We start from the raw sequence: 22,564 nt of genomic DNA on the forward strand, positions 1-22,564 counted from the left end.
ATCCAATTTGCCAGTCTGTGTCTTTTATTTGGGGCATTTAGCCCATTTACATTTAAGGTTAATATTGTTATGTGTGAATTTGATCCTGTCATTATGATGTTTGCTGGTTATTTTGCCCATTAATTGATGCAGTTTCTTCATAGCATTGATGGTCTTTACAATTAGGCATGTTTTTGCAGTGACTGGTACTGGTTATTCCTTTCCATGTTTAGTATTTCCTTCAGGAGCTCTTGTAAGGCAGGCCTGGTGGTGACAAAATCTCTCACCATTTGCATGTCTGTAAAGGATTTTATTTCTCCTTCATTTATGAAGCTTAGTTTGCCTGGATATGAAATTCTGGGTTGAAAATTCTTTTCTTTAAGAATGTTGGCCCCCACTCTCTTCTGGTTTGTAGAGTTTCTGCCAAGAGATCCACTGTTAGTCTGATGGGTTTCCCTTTGTGGGTAACCCGACCTTTCTCTCTGGCTTCCCTTAACATTTTTTCCTTCTTTTCAACCTTGGTGAATCTGTCAATTATGTGTCTTGGGGTTGCTCATCTTGAGCAGTATCTTTGTGGTGTTCTCCATATTTCCTGAATTTGAGTGTTGGCCTGCCTTGCTAGCTTGGGGAAGTTCTCCTGGATAATATCCTGAAGAGTGTTTTCCAGCTTGGTTCCATTCTCCCCATCACTTTCAGGTACACTTATCAAACGTAGATTTGGTCTTTTCACATAGTCCCATATTTCTTGGAGATTTTGTTCATTTCTTTTTACTCTTCTTTCTTTAACCTTCTCTTCTCACTTCATTTCATGAATTTGATCTTCAATCAGTGACACCCTTTCCTCCACTTGATCGAATTGGGTATTGAAGCTTGTGCGTGTGTCATGAAGTTCTCGTGCCATGGTTTTCAGCTCCATCAGGTCATTTAAGGTCTTCTCTACATTGTTTATTCTAGTTAGCCATTTGTCTATCCTTTTTTCAAGATTTTTACCTTCTTTACAGTGGATTTGACCATGATCCTTTAGCTCAGAGAAGTTTATTTTTAGTGACCTTCTGAAGTCTACTTCTGTCAACTTGTCAAATCATTCTCCACCCAGCTTTGTTCCACTGCTGGCGAGGAGCTGCGATCCTTCGGAGGAGAAGATGCACTGTGGTTTCTAGAATTTTCAGCTTTTCTGCTCTGGTTTCTCCCCAGCTTTGTGGTTTTATCTATCTTTGGTCTTTGATGTTGGTGACCTACAGATGGGGTTTTGGTGTAGATGTCCTTTTTGTTGATGTTGGTACTATTCCTTTCTGTTTGTTAGTTTTCCTTCCAACACTCAGGTCTCTCAGCTGCAGGTCCGTTGGAGTTTGCTGGAGGTCCACTCGAGACCCTGTTTGCCTGGGTATCACCAGTGGAGGCTGCAGAACAGCAAATATTGCAGAACAGCAAATATTGCTACCTTATCCTTCCTCTGGAAGCTTCGTCCCAGAGGGGCACTCACCTATATGTGGTGTCTGTTGGCCCCTACTGGGAAGTGTCTCCCTGTTAGGCTACACAGAGGTCAGGGACTCACTTGAGGAGGCAGTTTGTTCATTCTCAGAGCTCAGCAGCTATGCTGGGAGAGCCACTGCTCTCTTCAGAGCTGTCAGACAGGGATGATCCAATTTTCCATTTTTACTAAAGACAAATCATGGTAAGACCTATTTGCTTTATTATACTTGGCTATTTGTATAAAGTACAGCAAGGTCGTCTTAGCAGCCTGAACTGTTAAAGAATTTAACAGTTGGCTTATTTGTATAAAGCACAGCAAGAATAATCATTTTTCACATAAAATTTTGTTTGTTTGTTTGTTTTCTTTCTGTTTTTTTTCAGATTGGCTTTTATGGAACTTTGTTCTATAAAAGGAATCTCACATAAAACGTCTTTTGAAGCCAAGCCCAGCCATGGGTTTGTACCCTCAAATACCTATGAATTGAGTAGATTCCTCTCCTCTTGAGGTCCCAAGATAACTTGGGGCTACTGGACTGTCAGAAAGTGACATTCTCTACTCACCACAGGTCCCTGTACAGGGACTGTATAGGCAAGGTATGAGGCCAGAAAAAGATATACTTTATAGTTTGATTTTGCATTTTGTCAACTATCAAAGGTTTAAGACATTTGATATAAAAATAGAATTTCAAGTCACCAAAAGTCACTCATTTAGCCAAAATGATAACTCAGATATTTTTAAAAAGCATGACTCTATACTCACTGAGAGAGGAGAGAATCAGCTTTCTAAACAAGACACAATAAAGACAGCATGATACCAGCTGAATCTGTCTCCTCTCTCTCCCCTCCCTTTTTCCCTGTCATTTACCTAAAGACACAGCCAAAAACCTTTCATTATCTTTTAATATTACATAAAAGTCTTTTTCAAAAGAGAAAACCAAATTTTATGTTTGCATTAGTGCATCTTTAATGATAAAGCTAGTTTGTAATAATATTTTATAAATGTAACCAGTTTTAAATAGTTTGACTGTAAGGTATGATTTTCATAAACCTCTTATAACTCTTTATAATTTTTGTTAAACAGATCAGTTGTCTAAGAAAACTTTGTTATTTGGCCACATGGGTTCAGATTCTGGCTCCAAATCAGTATGCTTTTATTTTAAGGTTTTAATCTATGGGGAAAACAAACCTAAATAATCCCCTTCAAATCTTAGCCAATTTGCTTATAGCCACAGAACCTTTTTTACAAGATCAACCCTTCACAAATCCTTTTCAACTTACTTTAAACACTCAGTTTTGTCCCCTTCTTTTAGGTTAAGGCAATCTTTAAAGCCCTCCAAACTAGACAAAATTACAGTCCCTTTAACAAAATCTATATTCCCATGCTTTTTTATAACCTCCCACCAAAACATCATTCTATTTTCCTTCTATACTTTGCAATCTTGTATGTAAAACTTTTTACCCAGTAGTCCCAATTACATGTTACAATGTTAACTCTTAGAAACTATTATTTTTGGTGAAAAACCTGATAAATAAGCAATTTTTATTATGTATTACGTGTGGGGCCTAGAACATCAGACAGAACTGCAGATAAGGTCTGACTTTTTCCAGCATAGCTAGGGGGCATGGCTAACTCCACATATCTCCAGGACCTATCTAGAATCTAATGCCCCAAAGTAGGTAAATTGAACAATTTTCAAAAGTCAAAAAAGCAGTTTATGACCTTAAAGCCTTTTGCAACCTAATATCTGAGCTGCATAATTTAGACCAAATGTCTAAGTTTTTGAAGATATTTTAACCTATGGGGAAAAAATACTAAATAAACCCCTTCAAATCTTAGCCAACTTACTTATACCCACAGAACCTTTTTTAACAAGATGTTTGGAAATAAAGTAATCTTTGAGGAAATAAAGACAGTTTCTTTCTTTTTTTTTCAAAACCCAATAATCTTTAAAATTGTCTTTATTTTCCCAAAGATTACTTGAGTCATATGAACTAAAAGGCATTACAGTTTTAATTTTTCTGACAAAATATTTTATTTAAACTCATTATTTTTAAACCAATTACAAACACTTTTATATATAGATATCACACACAAAACATATACAAACACAGAAGAAGATCCAGTAGTTGTAAGATTTTTCATTTGCCAACTTCTTAATTGGATTACTGGCTTCAGGGTGGAGATCTTGAAGGAACAGGGTCACAAAAGCATGCAGGTTCTAGAGCATAGTAAGCAGACACAGATGGAAGGCAATACAGATCCCCCCAAAATTAAGGGTCTAATTTTTATAACAGATCCTGGATTCTCCCAAAAAAAGAAACACTGTAGAACAAGACAGTACAATGATTTTATGGTGCATTTTATTGCCAAGCAACCCAAAGCCAATTAGCCCATTCTGTTATCAGCCCATCCCCTATGGGAGTCTTATCTCTCAGTGGGGGATGGGGGGAGAGTGGTGGATGGGGTTATCTTCATACCTTCTAGGTGGCCAAGACCACGCTTCTCTGATCCAAACATTCAAAAAGCCAAGAAACCCCCCATAACTGCCATTAGTTATCCCCAATACTCTTATTCCCTATCTAGTTATTACACACCAAAGCTCTCTCAATGTGAAGTGATTTCTGACACCCCCAAAAGTAAAAACCATTAGATAATGCAATGCAAAATGGAACAGAGTCTTAGATTTTTGAGAGGAATGTATCTGTTTGTAATTCCTGGGTTTTCATGAGGAAAACAGAGGTTATTCGACAAATGGGGTCTGTAGCACCTCCTTTGTTTTTCCCTGAGAGTCCCAGGCTATTATATCCTTTTTTTTTTTTTTTTTTTGAGATGGACTTTCACTTTGTCACCCAGGCTGGAGGGCAGCGGCACAATCTCAGCTCACTGCAAGCTCCGCCTCCCAAATTCACGCCATTCTTCTGCCTCAGCCTCCCGAGTAGCTGGGACTACAGGCACCTGCAACCACACCCAGATAATTTTTTTTTTTTTTTGGTATTTTTAGTAGAGTTAGGGTTTCACCGTGTTAGCCAGGATGGTCTCTATCTCCCAAACTCATCATTTGCCCACTTTGACCTACCAAAGTACTGAGATTACAGGCATGAGCCACTGCACCTGGCCTATATCTGCTTTTAATTGAGCTGACTGTTAACCATAGTGCCCTGTCAAGAAAAAATATCTTTTAAAGTTTCTCATTACTCCACTTTAGCCATGCTAAACTGCCAATATTTCTGGCTTTTGGACTTTGCTAAAGGTAATCTTCCAGGAGCTCAGAGAAAGGAATATTCAAGATGGTTCATGGAGAGGAAGAGAATCAATAAATGGTAAAGGTCACACAGATATGAAATGAGAAGGGACTCATTCCCTAAGCCAGGAATGAACCCACGCTGCCAATGTAAAATGGCAGAGGCTTAGCTACTAAGCTACAGCACTGGGCAGTCTCTATTGCCCTTCCCAGAAGGATCCTAGAGCAGTCAATTTTGAGCTTGCAAAAGCTTTTAACTGCTCAAGATAATTTTTAGGGCTATGACATGAACCCCTAAACTCCTGTCCTCTGGATGGCAGAGACCAAGAGAAAGTACCACTATGTGGTTATAAGGTCAATCTCCCAAGGACATTTTTCAACATGTGGTCCCTGGGCAAGATGGTCACCCTGAGTAACAAAAAAGATACAAAAGGGAAAGGAGAGAAAGAGAGAGAGAAAAGCATTCCCTGCAGCAGGCTGGGGAAGGAGAAGAGTTCAGGGATGCCAGAGAAAGACCCATCCATTGCAGCGACACTGAAAAGTTTAGGCAACCACTTATGAGTTGTGAAGGGATCTTTTCCAGCTGTCTTATCAGCTCTCGAGTTTTCCCTTTTGGGGAGAAAAAAGCTCCCCAAGTCCTATAATTCTGTACTTGCCTAATCCTGTCACCCACAGACATCAGCAAAGAGTGCAAGGCAAATTAATCCAAAGAGAATAGCCATTAACATCCCATAGTACAGAACCTGTTCTTAGACAAGAGGGACTTTATTGAGAGGGACTTCTAACCCACTAAATCTTAGGAAGGACTAACCTTCCTAAGTCGGCACTCGAACTCAAGTTTGGTCAAGTGTCCTTGCCTTTTATTAAGAGGGGCCTTTAACCCTCTCTGACTTAGGAGAGACTTTAACTCCCCTAAGTTGGGCCTCTAACCCAATCCCATCCACTACCTGGGTAAATGCACCCCACTTACTCAAAGTCTTCCAATTGGTGCTGCAGTCTATTTCCTTGGAGTTGAGGGTCTCCTCAGTATTGTCCCTTCATGGTCTCCAGAAAGAAATTACCAGAAAGAGGTCCTGATCCAGACCCAAAGAGAGGGTTTTTGGATCTCACACAAGAAAGAATTCGAGGCTAGTCCATGGAATAAAGTGAAAGCAAGTTTACTAGAAAAGTAAAGGAATAAAGAATGGCTACTTCTAGCCACAGCAGCCCTGAGGGCTGCTGGTTGCTCATTTTTATGGTTATTTCTTGATTATATGCTAAACCAGGGGTGGATTATTCATGAGTTTTCCAGTAAAGGGGTGGGCAATTCCCAGAACTGAGGGTTCCTCCCCTTTTTAGACCTTATAAGGTAACTTCCTAAAGTTGCAACATTTGTCAACTGTGATGGTGCTGGGGGGAGTGTCTTTTAGCATGCTAATGCATTATAATTAGCATATAATGAGCAGTGAGGACCATCAGAGGTTACTTTAGTTGACATCTTGGTTTTGGTGGGTTTTGGCTGGCTTCTTTATCGCAACCCGTTTTATCAGCAAGGTCTTTATCACCTGTATCTTGTGCCAATTGCCTATCTCATCCTGTGATTTAGAATGCCCAACTTCCTGGGAAAGCAGCCCAGTAGGTCTCAGCCTTATTTTACCTAGCCCCTATTCAAGATGGAGTTGCTCTGGTTCAAAAGGCTCTGACAAGTTGAGTAGAAAAAGTATTTGGCAAAATATACCACCCATTTCTAATAAAAATTCTCAGCAAACAGAAAATAGATGGAAATCTACTTAACTTGATAAAGTTTATATAAAAATATTCTATAATTGACATAATTCTTAATGTTGAAAATCTGGATTCTTTTCCCCTAAGATCAGGAACAAAGCAAGGATGTCTTTTTGAACCACTCCTATATAATATCACACTGAAAGTCCTAGCTACTGCAATAAGACAATAAAACATATAAAACATATACAGATTGGGAAGAAAGAATTAAAGCAGCATTTCTTTGAAGATTATTGACCTGATTTTCTCTGTAGCCTATCTAAAGAATGGGCAAAATAACTCCTGGAACTGATAAGTGAATATACCAAACAGACAGGATACTAAGTTAATATAAAAAAGTCAGTTTTTTTTTAATATTCAAGCAATGAACAACTGGAGTTTGAAATTTTTAAAAGAGTACCATTCTAAGTAGTACCAAAATAATGAAATACTTAAAGGTCTAAATCTAACAAAATATGTCAAGGAACTAGATACAGAAAAACTACAAAACTGTGATGAAAGAAATCAAAGAAGATCTAAATAAACAGAAAAGTATTTCATGTTCATGTATTAGAAGACTCGATGTTGTTGAGTAATTCTGCTCAACTTTATCTATGTATTGAATACAATCTCAATCAAAATTTCAGCGAGCTATTTTGTAGGTATAAATAAAATGACTCAATGCTTTACATGAAAAGGCCAAAGACTGAAAAATCCAATGACATACTGAAGAAGATTAAAGTTGAAAGAATCACACTATCAATTTTGAGAATTACTATAAAGCTAGAGTAGTCAAGAAAGAATTGGTATTCGTGAAATAATAGACATTCAGATCAGTTGAACAGAAGCGAGCGCCCAAAAATTGGCCCATACAAATGTAGCCCACTGATTTTTGATAAAGAAGTAAAGTTAATTCAATAGAGGGTTCCAGAAAATTTGGATGAACCTAGACACAGACCTCACACCTTTTGCAAAAATTGTCATAGTAGATCACAGACTTAAATGAAAATGAAAAACTATAAAACTTCTAGAATAAAATAGAAGAAAATCTGAATGATCTTGGGATTGGTGATGTGTTTTTATGTAGAATAGACTTCTTTTAATAATATAACATCACTACTGGTGTATTAATTATAACAAATGTAATGTAAGATGTTTATAAGAGGGGAGATGGCTTGTGGGGTATACAGGAAATCTGTACTATCTTCACTATTTTTCTATAAATATAAATTTATTCTAATAAGTCTATTTTAAAAAATATAGGGAGCTGAATTCAATTTGAATTTTGAGTAATATTGAGTGATTTTTTTATTTAGTATAGTATGTCCCATGAAATATTTGAGGAATATTTGAAAAATTGTTCCTTATTTGTCTTAAGTTTGTATTTCTCTGGGCATGGACATCCTGTATCTTATGCTGCAATTTTTTTTTTTTTTTTTTTTTTTTTGAGACGGAGTCTCGCTCTGTCGCCCAGGCTGGAGTGCAGAGGCGGGATCTCAGCTCACTGCAAGCTCCACCTCCCGGGTTCACGCCATTCTCCTGCCTCAGCCTCCCGAGTAGCTGGGACTACAGGTGCCCGCCACTACGCCCAGCCAATTTTTTGTATTTTTAGTAGAGATGGGGTTTCACCATGTTAACCAGGATGGTCTCCATCTCCTGACCTTGTGATCCGCCCGCCTCGGCCTCCCAAAGTGCCGGGATTACAGGCGTGAGCCCCCGCGCCCTGCCAGGAATTTTTTTTTTTAAACTGAGCGAGCGAGTGGGCAGTGAAATAAGAGCTTATCAGTTAAGGGAAGTTCTAAAAAAGAAGCCAAGCATTTTACTAAGAAAGCCATTCCTTTGTTTTTCTGAAGCAAGTTCTTAGCTTGGGGGAGGGTGTGCTGAGTCCTTCCTATATAGCTCATCATCTTCTTGCTTTTGAAGGGAGTTGTCAAGGTAGAAGTTTATTTTCGGATCAACAAACTGTAGGATGCAAAGTGGGAGGCAAATACATGGCGAGTATCCTCTAGAACTTAATCAGGAAATTACAACAAAATATATAGCCTTCTAGGATCGAATGGACAGTTATTCTAGTGAAGGTTTTAATTAAGAATGTCTATGTGTGTGAACATCTACCCATACTGAAATCTGTTTTCTTCTGATACTTACTTTCCAGGATTTCATACTGTCTAAGTAATAGGGAAAAATCTAGGTGTGTAACAGGGAAATGTCTCTGTTCTGGTACAGACTAAAGATTTTTCTGTTCATCTGGGTTCTCCTGATCCTCATTTTGTATGTATTACTGTTCTAGCATACACTTAACGCTGTTCCAGTCTACACTATTCTATACCCAAGTGTTCCTGTCATTATGAACTACAGAGAAATCCTAGTTCCTAGCTTCTCAGATTGCAAATCCTTCTGGTTCCATCTACTCTCCTCTAGTTCTGTCTATTACAGTACCACTGGTGTCTTGGTTGTTTCTGAAATACTCCAGGCGCACTGTGGCTTCAGGGCATTGCTATTCGTTTGTGATATGCTCTGCCCCCGTATATACACATAGTCCTTCTTTCAGCTGTTTTCTCAAAAGTCACCTTCTCAGCCAGGCTTGCCCAAGCCACACTATTTCATTGCACCACTACCCTGGGCATTCCTTTTCTATTCCTTTATACCTTATTTTTCATCTTTAAAAATAATGACTAGTAAATTTTAACTTTCTCTTATTATCTTGGTTATTTTATTTCTCACTCACTGGTATAAACATTGCATGAGGGTTTCTTTTCTGTATCCTTAGTGTATAAAAGTGCCTTGCACATAGGAGGTTCTCCCTAAACGTCTGTTGAATTGATGAATGAATTTTAAATAGCCCAGTTCTCATTAACTCATGGACTAGAATAACTATCAGTTACTGAATGTTCTAAAATAACATATATCTATTTTTCCAACATCTGAACTTTCTAATGTTGCTTCTTTACCAAATGTCCAGTTTGTCTGTGTTCCACTGTGGCAAATGGGTGTGGGCTGGGTTGTCATAACCTGGAGCAGCTCCAGAATTCCCATATGGGAGAAGCTTAGAGGCAACAGTAGTAGAGGAGCTAACAAAGGAAAAATTCATTCAGAGAAACTTGTAGGAGGTAGGAAGAATTAAGTATGAAAAGATAATTTGGAGTTATATTTTGGAAAGTAAAATGTCCTTCATGTTACACTCACAGAACAACCATATGAGGGATCTACAAAAAGTTCACAGAAAATGTATATTATGAGAAAACTATGCATGGATTTTGATGGGTTTTGACATATTTTTGCACCAAAATAAACTCGTACTAACTTGTTATAGCATAGCTGAACAGGAACTTGTTTGAGGCACTAAGAAGGCTAAGCCAGCAGTTTGAAAAGAGCACCTATCAGAACATGAATCCCACTAAATTTGAAGCAAGAACAAAATCAAATTTATGTTGAAACTTAGGTGCAAGAAAGGTGAAATCATTGATGCTTTATAAAAAGTTTATGGAGACAATGCCCCAAAGAAATCAGCAATTTGCAAATGAATAACCCATTTTGAGAAAGGACGAGACAATGTTGAAGATGAAGCCCTCAATGGCAAACCATCCACATCAATTTGTGAGAAAAAAAACTCACATTTTGTTCATCTTGTTCATGCCCTCATTGAAGAGGACCACAATTAATGTCAGAAACAATAGCCAACACCATAGACTTCTCACTTTGTTTAGTTTACACAATTCTAACTGAAAAATTAAAGTAGATCAAACTTTCCACTCGAAGGCTGCCAAAACCATTGTGACCAGATCAGCTGCAGACAAGAGCAGAACTTTCAACAAAAACTGTAAACAAGCTGGATCAAGATCCTGAAGCATTTTCTTCAAAGAACTGTAACAGAAAATGGAGCCTGGCTTCATCAGTACAATCCTGAAATCAAAAGCACAAAGCAATGGCTACCAAGAGGTGGAAGCAATCCAGGCAAAGCAAAAGAAGACCAGTCAAGAACAAAGGTCATAGCAACAGTTTGTGAGGATGCTCAAGTTATTTTGCTTGTGAATGCTTTTGAGGGCCAAAGAACAATAACATCTGCTTATGATGGGGGTGTTTTGAGAAACTTAGCCAAAACCTTAGCAGAGAAATGCCCAGGAAAGCATCACCAGAGAGATCTGCTTTGCCATGACAATGCTCCTGCTCATTCCTCTCATCAAGCAAGGGCAATTTTGTAAGAGTTCTGATGGGAAATCATTAAGCATTCACCCTGTGGTCCTGATTTGGTTCCTTCTGACCTATTTTTTTGTTTCCAAACCTTAAAAAAAATCTTTAAAGGGTGCCCATTTTTCTTCAGTTAATAAGGTAAAAAAGGCTACGTTGACGTGCTTAAATTCCCAGGACTCTCAGGTCTTTAAGGATGGGCTTATTGGCTGGCATCATTGCTTACAAAAATGTGTTGGCCCTGATGCAGCTTACGTTGAAATATAGGGTTTATATTTTGAAAATGTTTATCTTTCAATTCCATTTTTTCAACAAACTTTAAAAAGTTTCCTTGTAGAAGGTTTTGAAGCAGGATGTGATTTTATCAAATCAGGATTTTTCTGGTGACAGGGAGGAGGGTGGATGGAGCATAGAGAAACAGGAGGCATGTGGGTAATGTTTCTATAACAGGATTAATTTATTTTAAAGGAAGAACATAAAGAAGTCAATGAGTTTCCATCTGGATTTTTCTTAGTTTGGAAATCTTCTCAAGTTTCTAACAGATTTTATCATGACCTTAGTGTATTTTTGAGTTAACAAGCCTTGATAGAAAATAAAAATCTACTCTAAATATTTAAAAAATATATTTCAAGTGGTGATGGAACATTTCCTTTGTCATAAGGACATTTTACCAATCTGCATAGATATGCTTTAAGTCTTGGAGAATTTCCTCCGTTTCGTTGAGGCTTCTGCCATCTGCCTTTTGAATTTTGGTTATTAAGGTTGAGCAGTTTTGTGGCCTACTCAGACTGCCAACATCTGCCTCATTTATTTAGGCTTTTTATTTTTCTAATATCCAGGGTGAATTGAGTTTTAATGGATGGTACCGATTTTAACTTTGCTTTCTATTCAAAAATACACTTTTTTTTATATGAATCTAAATCTCTCGCTCCATCCATTTGCAGGCAAGTAGGCATTCTGTAGAATGTAATTATTACAGAGGAGCGATGCTATTTTTTATTTAGCACCATTTACCTATTGCAGAGCACAGCATACAGTTCTATAATGCATAACGATCATAATGGGCTACATAGACCCTCTCAGCCAGCTCTATTTTTGCATATGATTCATTTTAATTTCAGAGGCACAAAAGGGATTATGTCTCTATTGGAATGTCTTGAGTAAGCCCTACAGCAGGGGAGCTGTGATGTCATTTGTTCTATGAAAAGCATGCTTTCATCTATTATGGACTGAGTCTGAAATATAAATATAAGATACTGAGGGATTTTTTTGTGAGTAAACTGGTCATGTGCATTTTTCTCTGTTAACAATCAGTACACATTTTCTCATGCAAATCATTTATTTCATCACTAAAATCCAGAAGTTGTATCTCAAGTTGCAAACTGATTTAAAGTCATCATCTCCAACTTGCTTCTGCAGGTATCTGCTAGCTATTTGTGACAAACTGGGCAAGGCATTCTGTAGTTTTACTTTTTTAATTTGGATCACAAAACTGTCGTCAAATTAAGACTCTAAATATAAGTTACTATGTTCGATTTCTAGAGGATTTTCTCAGTTTTATTGAAGTTATCTGCCTTCTGATTTTCATTTATGAAGATTAACAATACAAATTATCAAATTGCAACAACAACATTGATGATGAGATTGTGGCATAAAAAGTAACTTGGTGTGTTAAAACCACTGGATAAATTAGAAGTTGTGGATTTGGGTTCTAAATCAGTCATGGACTAGCCATGTCATTAGTGCTTACCACCTAATAGTTAAGTTTCAGACTATCACATGCCTTTCAAAGGGTTAGATCTATGTCAATTATAGATGGATAAAATTAGAGATACTTATTATGGAAAACAAAAGGTGCTTGTTTAAGAGACAAAAAAGATAAAAAAATTCAGATATTTACCAAAGAAAACTGGCATAGCAATAGCAAATATCATTACAAAACAAATTGAGAAACTTATAGTTCAAGCAAATAACTTGTGATCACATACAAAATTTGGAAAGCAAAACTGAAAAGTGTGATATTATAGATATTTTAAAGAGATAAATCTAAATCAACAAACAGTATGTAGTCTGTACAAGTCACCTGAAACATTTAAAGAAAATTTAGAAAACATTTACATACTAAGTCACAAAGAAAGTCTAAAAATTTCAAAGCACTGATGCAATGCAAACCAGATTTTCTGATCAAAACTCAATTAAATTAGAACTTAACAACAACAATAATCATCACTCTATACCCATTGTGGTAATCAGGGTTTAGGATTGCCCTAACCATCCTTGACTTCTGTGATTCAGACTTTGTGTAGTCCTTTCCCACATTGTATCACAGTTGGTCTCGCTCACCAGCAGAACATGACAGAAGTTGTGGTGTGTTCCACCTGAAACTAGGTGATAAAGGGCATCACAGCCTCTGCCTTGATATCCCTGGGATTGCTGGCTGTGGAAGATCAGTGAGCAGCTCTGTGAGGACATCTACAGTGGAAGGAACTGAGGAAAGTGAAGGATGGGGTCTTCAGGCAGCAGTAATATAAGAAAATCAGGATTGGATCCTGCCGCTTCAGTTGTGTCTTCAGCAAACTGTAGCCCTGACAAACATTTTGACTATAACCTCATGAGACCCTGCACCAGCACTACCCAACTGAGGCACTCCAATATTCCTGATCTCAGAAATAGATTTCTATTGTAGATTATAAACATTTGTTGTTTTAAGCCACTAAATTTTGGAAGAATTTTGCTTTACAGCAATGGGGAAGTAACATATTCCTATACTTTTACAATTGATATTCTATTCCTAACTAATTCCTGAGTATGATTTTTTTTTACTTATTTTGTGGATTTGTGTCCCTGCCCAAATCTTATGTCAAATTGTGATTGCCAGTGTTGGAGGAGGGGACTGTTGGGAAGTGATAGGATCATGGGGGTGGATTTCCCCCTTGCTGGTCTTGTGATAGTGAGTGAATTCTCACGACATCTGGTTGTTTAAGAGTGTAGCACTTCCCACTTTCCTCTCTTCCTCTTTCTCAGGCCATGTAAGACATGCCTCATTCCTCTTCACCTTCCATCATGATTGTAAGTTTCCTGAGCTCTCCCCAGCCATGCTTCCTGTACAGCCTGTGGAACTGTAAGTCAATTAAACCTCTTTTGTTTTTAAATTACCCAGTTTCAGATAGTTTGTTATAGCAATGTGAGAAGAAACTCATACAGTAGATATTTCAAAAATTACATGAAAGTAATGATAAAAATACAGTTGATCCTTGAACAACATGAGTGTGAACTGCTCAGGTCCACTTATGCAGATTTTTTCCAACAAATATATTAGAAAAAAAATTGAAGATTTACAAGAATTTGAAAAAAATTTGCAGATGAAACAAGTGGCCTAGAAATATTTTAAAAATTAAGAAAGCCTTCAGTATATTATGAATGCATAAAATATATGGAGATACTAATCTATTTTATCATTTACTACCATAAATATGCACAAATCTGTCATAAAAGTTAAAATTTATCACACTTACACACTTACAGACCCTACACAGTGCCATTTGCTGTCTAGATAAATGTAAATAAGGGTAAAAATGCAATATTAAATCATAACTGCATAAAATTAACTGTAGTGCATACTGTACTACTGTAATAATTTCATAGCCACCTCCTGTTGCTATTGCAGTGAGCTCAAGTGTTGCGAGTAACATGCGATGCTAATTATCTCTGTGAGAGCAGTTCAGCTCTCCAGTAAATTGTGTGTCACAGTAAAAAAGTGATATTGTTGTTCTCACATATATTTCATCATATTTAATGCAATACTGTAAACCTTAAATAAAACCATGGGACCCATACAAAGCACCGCTAGTGATGCTGGAAGTGCTCCTAAGAAACAGAGATGTCATGCCACTACACAAAAAGGTTGAATTGCTTTATATGTACCATAGATTGAGGTCTGCAACTGTGGTTGCCTGCCATTTCAAGATCAAGGAGTCCAGTCTAAGGACCATTGTTAGAAAAGGAAATGTTGAAGCAGTTGTTGTACCTACAGCAGCAGGCACATAACCCCTGCACTTTTTGAGGAATACCTTTTTATCTCATGTAGAAAATGCAACTTTTATTTGGGTGCATAATTGCTATCATGTAGAAAATGCAACTTTTATGTGGGTGCATGATTGCTATAACAAAAGCACACCTGTATGATTCAAGAAAAAGCGAAGTCATTACATAACAACATAAAGCAAAAGAAAGGTTAAGGATCTAAAACTGGAGAAATTAATGGCAGCAAAAGATGGTTTGATAATTTTAGAAAGAGATTTGGCTTAAAAATGTCAAGATAACAGCAGAAGTAGCATCTGCTAAACAAGAGAGAGCAGAGGAGTTCCCAGATGCTGTTGAGAAAATCATTGAGATGAAAGGATATCTGCCTGAACAGGTTTTTAATGCAGAAGACAGTGCCCTATTCTGGAAAAACAAAATGCCACAAAGAACACTTATTAGTAAAAAAGAGATGTGAGCACCAGGATTTAAGGCAGGAAAAGATAGACTAACCGTGCTATTGTGTAAAAATACAGTCAAGTTTATGATCAGGACTGCCCCTTGTCTATAAAGCTGCTAACCCCTAAGCCTGGAAGACAAAAGGTAAACACCAGCTACCAGTCTTTTGGTGGTACAACAAGAAGGCCTGGACAAGAGAATCCTTTTTTTCTGGACTGGTTTCATGGATATTTGTCCCTAAGGTCAGGAAGTAGTTTGCCAGTAAAAGACTGCCTTTAAAGTTCACTTCATATAGAATAATGCCCATAGCCACCAGATCCCCATGAGTTCAACACTGAAGGCACTGAAGTGGTTTCTGTGTCCCCAAATGCAATGTCTCTAATTTATCTTATAGATCAGGGGGCCACAGTATCTTTAAGACTCATTACACACTGTACTCTATGGAAAAGATCATCAAGACTATAAAGAGAACCTTGATGGAACATCATGAAAGCCTGGAAGGATTACACCATTGAAGATGTCATCATTGTTATAGAAAATGCTGTAAAAGCCATCAAACTCAAAACAGTAAATTTCTGCTAGAGAAAACTGTGTCCAGATGTTGTACATGACTTCACCGCATTTATGACAGAGCCAATTGAGGAAATCATGAAGGAGATTACGGATGTGGTGGGGGATGAAAGGTTTCAAGATATGGATCTTGGAGAGATTGAAAAGTTAATGGACACCAAACCAGAGGAATTAACAGAAGATGACTTGATGAAGGTGAGTGCTCTGGAACCAGTGCCAGAAGATGAGGAAGAAGACGACAAGAGGAAGCAGTGCCAGGAAACAAATTGGTATCAGCCAATCCGGCAGGAACGTTCTGATTATTCAAGACGGCTTTTGACTTGTTTCAAAACATGAAGTCTTCTCTGATGTGGGCACTGAACCTAAAACAAATGGTGGAAGGATGAGCACCACATAGAAACACTTTTAGAGAAATGAAAAGGCAAAAAAGACAGAAATTATGATGCATTTCCTTAAAATTACACCAAGTGTGCCTGCCTCCCCTTGTACCTTCTCCACCCCTTCCACCTCTCCCACCCCGACACAGAAGATGAATTCCCCCTCTTCTTCCTCTTCCTCAGCTTACTCAACATGAAGATGAAGAGGGTGAAGACTTCTATGATGATCCATTTCTACTTAATGAATAATCAATACATTTTCTCTTCTTTAGTATTTTCTTAATAACATTTTCTTTTCTTTAGCTTACTTTATTGCAAGAATATAGTATATAATACATATAATATACAAAATATTCGTTAATCATATGTTTGCATTATTGGTAAGGTTTCCAGTCAATAGTAGCTATTTGTAGGTATGTTGTTAGAAGTCAAATGTTATATACGAATTTTTGACTGTGGGAAAGGTCAGCACCCCTAACACTTGTGTTGTTCAAGAGTCAATTGTATAGTGAATATCTATGCAATAACTAGCCATGTGTTCTTATAATAAATATTTTATTCAATGTAAGTTTATATTTGTGGTCTCATTTTTTTAAAAATTATTGCTGGAATGTTTCATAAGACATAACCCAGAAAACATATTATTTAACCACAAATACTTATGTATTTATTTACAGATAAGGAATTAAAGATAATACAATCACAAAATCATTATCACATATAACAAAACGATCAATAATCCCTGATATAATATCTAGTTGATATTCAAATTTCTTGGATTGTCTACAAAAAATACCCGCAGCATGTTTGTATGAGATTGAAGCAAATCTACACATCATGACCTCTTCTGTTATTGTTGTTGTAGAGAGAGTGTCTGGCTATGTTACTCAGGCTGGTCTTGAACTGCTAGGCTCAAGCAATCCTCAGCCACCTGAATAGCTGGCATTGCAGGCATACACCACTACCATGCCCAGCATTCACAGACTCTTAAGTGTCCTTTAACTGATGGTAGTTTTCCTCTGTCCCTGACCATTTTCTGTTTACTTGTTGAAGAAAATGTATTTGTTTTCAGTCAGAATTTCAAATATCTATTTGGCTGATTACTTTCTTGTGATGTCGTTCCTCTTATTTCTATGTCCCTTATATTGCCTGTCAGCTATTATTTGTGTCTTGGGACTTAGATTCCTGTTCATTTACAGTATGTGTGTGTGTGTTTGTGTATGACCATTGGTGGTGCTATACACTGTCTATGGCATTATGCAAGAGGGAATGTAAAAATGAATGACCCGTACTTTGTGATGATAAGATTAGTTCGTGGATTCAGGATCCATCAAGTATCCACCTAGCAGATCCATCCCTTACAAATTTTCAAACAAGAATTTCTCTAATGGTTTTAGCATATGTGGATTATGACTACCTAGACTTATGCATTAAGAATAGCAAAATGGTGAATTTCTAATTCTATCATTCCTTTTGCATTTATTGGCTCACACTTAATTTTAAAAATTTCCCCTACCAACTATTTGTTTACCTTGCAGCAAATATTCTACAGAAAAGGCAGAATAAATACTTAATTAAGCACTACACTTATTTAGTATTTAAAAAAAAAAATGGTAGGTGACCAATGAGTGTCTTCTATCTTTGGCCATTAGAAGCCCTTTCAAGTAGGTTGATGTATTTTTTTGTTTACATGATCTCAATATTTATTACTTCCCCTGTTTGAGGGCACAACTAGACACCCTATCTCATTTATATCTGTCCTGCCCCAGACCTAGAATTACCATTTCTCTAAGAAGTTATGGACACTAGGGATTTTTAGTATATTTAATTCTCTTTACCTGGAAGAATGTATAGCAGCTAAATTTTTAACATATAGATATTAAAATGAGCAAATTCATATAGGCAACAGAAGTATAAACCATCTCTGTCTTACCTTTTTGTTTTTGACCTCAGAACTACCTGACAGTGAACTTATGGTGTTATTTCAGGTAACTTTTACAAATATATCACATCTTGTATGTAATTAACACTTATAATCTTCTTGATTAAAAGGCAAGTAAAATATATAAAATATTTAAGTGATCTGTGTATCATTTTTCAAATTTTCCCTTAGAAAACTTTATCACTTCCCATGCACACAGAAACCTTACTTATTTTCACCAGTTCATTGTAGTGTGAAGACCAACTTTTACTAGAGATTAAAAAAGAAGTGTGAATGCACTTTGTGTATTTATTTAAAAGCTGACTTTCTACACAATCTCTGAGATAGTTCTTTTTTTTTTTTTTACTAAAAAGAAAATGTAGTCAATGACAATCCAAATGCATATTATCCTACTTTGTTCATGGGACCTTATACAAATGATTGCCTATTTTTCTGTTCAGAAGTAAGGATTATTGAAGCTTGTGTAACAAGGACTTTGTTCTTCATAATTCATTTTCTGTTACTTGCTTATGCAATGAAGCATTATAATTTACAGGCTGTTACTTCACAGGACTTAAAACTTCATTGCTTGTGCAAAGGAAAGAACAAAGATGAGTCAGGAGCATAAAAAACATCTCGTAGGTAGTGAAAAAGTAAATCAACTTACATTTCCTGCAAATTGATAAGTAGGAAGTTTTTACTAATGAATTCTGTAATTCTCACAATGCAGTGTTTATTTTCAGGGTTCCCTTCTAAGAAATATGATTTTATAAGGTAATTATTATACACTGAGATTAGGTTCCAGTTAAGCAAAACCCATAGTGAATTACTTCCATAAGAATTAAAGCAAAATATCCAGATATGCTCTCAAATTGCCACATCTCAATAATTTTAAATCCACTAACACTTTCAACAGACTCATTAAATTGTATTTGGAATGCAGCAGGTAGATGCATTTAAAAACAAATAAATCATTCTTCCCTTACAAATGTCCATCATGGCTTTGATTAAAACAACTGAGACAGAATAACTTGTTGAACAAAGCCATAGCCATTCAAAAATGCTCCCAAGCAAGGTAAGTTAGTCAGGGTGAGTGAAGATCATCCACATTGGCATTCATTGCCCTCTTAGTATTTGGGATGTTGAAGGTCAAGAATCTGCAGGATGTCAAAGGCCTAAACATAATTTTTTCTTCTTAATCCTTACTTGAGTCAATAATGTAGGAATAGAACGTTGCCTACTTGGCACTATGATTTTGAACATTTGGCAAACTGCAAAAATGAAAATTGTGTATGGCCTACTTATGAGGTGACTGTGGAATAGAGGAAATCTATACATGAGGCACATATGTAGAAACCGGTATGCAAAGAATCAATATAATGAGGAGTGAAAAAGAAACAACAACTAGAGATTTGGAAGATATTAAATAAATATTATCAATAACTTTATGCCAATAAATTTGAAAAGTTAGATAAAATGGGAATATTCCTAGAAAAATATAAAGTAAAAACAAAAAAAATAAAAATACAAGTTCAGCAAAAAACAGGAAATATGAATAATCTTACAATCATTAGTATACTTACATCAGAAGATAAATATCTTCCCATCAGAAAACCTGAGACTCAACAGTCGGGAACCTGTTCTAGCAGCTGCATGAGGCAGGCGATGGAGCTGGAGCCTGAGCTGCTGCTGCAGGAGGCCCTCGAGAATGTGGAGGTGGCACAGAACTACAAGCTGGGTCACCAGCTTGAGGGGCTGTGGGAGGCATGGAGATCAAAGAGAGTGCATCACAGACAAGCGATGTTCTCAAACAACATTTTCATGATTTAAAGGGAACCCATGTGAAGCTCCTGGAGGAGCGATTGGTGACCCTTTTGCAAGAGGTTGGCACCATTAAACAGACCATTAAACCACTAGATGATTGCCAGAAGCTCATAGAACACAGAGTCAACACTCCAGAGGGCTTAGTCCGAGAAGGTGAGATTGCCATGCTTGGTGGTGTAGGAGAAGAGAATGAGAAACTGTGGAGCTTTACCAAAAAGGCCTTGCACGTTCAGTTGGACAGAATACCAGAAGTACCTTTACTGGTTGATGTGCCTTGTTTATCTTCTCAGTTGGATGAGTCTATTCTTAACCTCATGAAAGACCACATTCTTAAGCATGGAACAGTAGCATCTCGCCCACCAATACAGATAGGAGAACTGATAGAGAAACCTGGAGGCATCATAGTACAATGGTGTAAGGTGGATGATGACTGTACGGCACAAGATGACAGCCTCCAGTTTCGTAAATGTATTTCAAATCATTTTGAGGATGTATATGTAGGTTCTGAAACTGAATTCATAGTATTGCACACAGAATCCAACGTTGAAGATCATTTCAGAATCTGCACCCAAAGAGATGGCTGACAGGAGCGGAGTCCTTGGAGTGTCCCCCAGATAGTTCATTCCACATTGGATCCTCATGAGTGGACAGCTGGTTTTAAGGGGAACAGTCTGAGCAATTGAAGAAATATGTCGTGCTGAAACGATTCTGAATCTTCAGGTGTTCTTGACTCCGGAGCTTCAACTTATTTCTCTGGGCAGACATTAATATTTAGAGTTGAAACTGTGGGACTACCAGACAGAAGAGACAGTATAGGAGTGTGTCATAAAAACAGAATGTCAGCTGGGAATGGTGGCTCATGCCTGTAATCCCAACACTTTGGTAAGCCGAGGCGGGTGGATCAAGAGGTCAGGAGATCCAGACCATCCTGGCTAAACAGTGAAACCCTGTCCCTACTAAAAATACAAAAAAATTAGCCGGGCGTGGTGGCAGGCACCTGTACTCCCAGCTACTCGGGAGGCTGAAGCAGGAAAATGGCGTGAACCCAGGAGGCAGAGCTTGCAGTGAGCTGAGATTGCACCACTGCACTCCAGCCTGGGCAACAGAGCGAGACTCCGTCTCAAAACAAACAAACAAACAAACAAAAAATCCAGAATGTCTAGGACTCTCTGCAGTAGGATAAAGCTGTGTGCATTGGTACAAATGGTGCAATTTTTGTAAATGGAAAAGAAATGCCTCATCAGTTACCTCAATTACTTCTGAGTCCACTGTCACGTTTGACATGGAAGCTGTGACTCTAGGAACCACCAATAATAACGAAGGCAGAAACGTCAAGCTAGAGTAACTCTTAGTTCAAATAACAGAGAAGTGGTTTTTGATTGGTTACTTGATCAATCTTATGGTTCTCTTTACTTTGGATGCTCATTTTTCTATCCTGGATGGAAAGTGTTAGAGTTTTAGATGTTCGGGTGCTTGGGTTTGGTTTGCAGGATTTAACCTAGCTGTCCTCAGCTCAATTTAGTTGTAATTTATTTTTTACAAAAAGTTGAATTTATCTCTCACTTAGGCCCTTGGAAATGGAAAGTGTTTACTGGATTCATTCTGTAATATTTTAGCAAAAAGAGACTTCAATGTTGTGGACAAAATCGTGTAATTCAGTCAATTTTATTTTTAGCATGCTGGTAACTAAAGTATCACATCATAATAAAAATAAAATTGGCTTCAAAAGTATGAGAAGATATAGAAATTCCTACACCCTTCCACTGTACTTCTTAAAGTTGGTTATTAGACCAGGAAAACTCAATGTAATATTATTTTAAAAATCATCATAAAGGATCAAGCCTATGTAAATCTTTAGAATTAAACAAGAGGAACAACCCAGATAGAAGATGCGTAATATGAAACCAGTCATTTGCTGTCCACATGAATGTGTTGGCTGTGCTCTCCATGTCCAGGTATTTGTAAGCAGTGTCTACTTTTATCCCATTTTAATTTTTGCATTTTTTAAAATGCCTGAGCAAATGTCTGTAGTAGGCAAGTATTATCTTTTGTTTTTTTTCATTGCAGTTTGATTCAAGATAGGCTACGGTGTTTTTACAGGGTAAAACTACTCATGGAAGTTGTATGCACAACAGTGTTAGCCATTTATCACATATGTAATATGCACGTATGTGTATCCAGCTTGTGACATGCATTTTACTGTTTGTAGGGTGTGAGCTGCAGTCCAGTTTAATGTCAGTTTGAGAAATGAGGTCTCTTAGTGGACCAAAAAAAATAAGGTAAATACTTAAACTATTTTTTTGAAAACCTAAATTTGTGTGTAAAATACTTATTTGAAGGACTTGCTTTATATGTAAAAGTGATTGTCTTAGCTTACTATACCAGCTTACAGATTTTATTCTAGTGTGAATTATGTTTCATTTTTACCAGTAGTGAAAACATAGAAAAGCAAGTATGATATTTTTATAAGATAATTTATTTGGGGATTCATGAACCCTGTTAGACAATCATGACCTTTTTTCCTTATCTTTTGACATATAGGTACTTACTCACAGAATTCTCCAAGAAGTTCTCATCCCAAGGTAGATGTCCCCACTGAAACAGGAGGACTCAGGTGGCTCATCTGAGAATCACAGTCATAACTAGGATGCGGCATTGCTGTTGGCAATTTGCCAATGAGTGCAAGTGACTGAGGCAAAACCTAAGGTAGCTGGGAAAACCAAGACACTCAGAGATTTCCAAACTTTTCAGTGAGAAGACCGTGCCCC

General features: G+C 37.2%; 1 pseudogene; it reads left to right on the forward strand.

Moving 5' to 3' along the window:
• Positions 1–19,625: 19,625 nt before the first annotated feature.
• LOC100445393 (cytokine receptor-like factor 3) lies at positions 19,626–21,257 on the forward strand (annotated as a pseudogene).
• Positions 21,258–22,564: the final 1,307 nt, after the last annotated feature.

Source organism: Pongo abelii, chromosome 12, assembly GCF_028885655.2.
Source record: "Pongo abelii isolate AG06213 chromosome 12, NHGRI_mPonAbe1-v2.0_pri, whole genome shotgun sequence".
Classification (NCBI taxonomy): Eukaryota; Metazoa; Chordata; class Mammalia; order Primates; family Hominidae; genus Pongo; species Pongo abelii.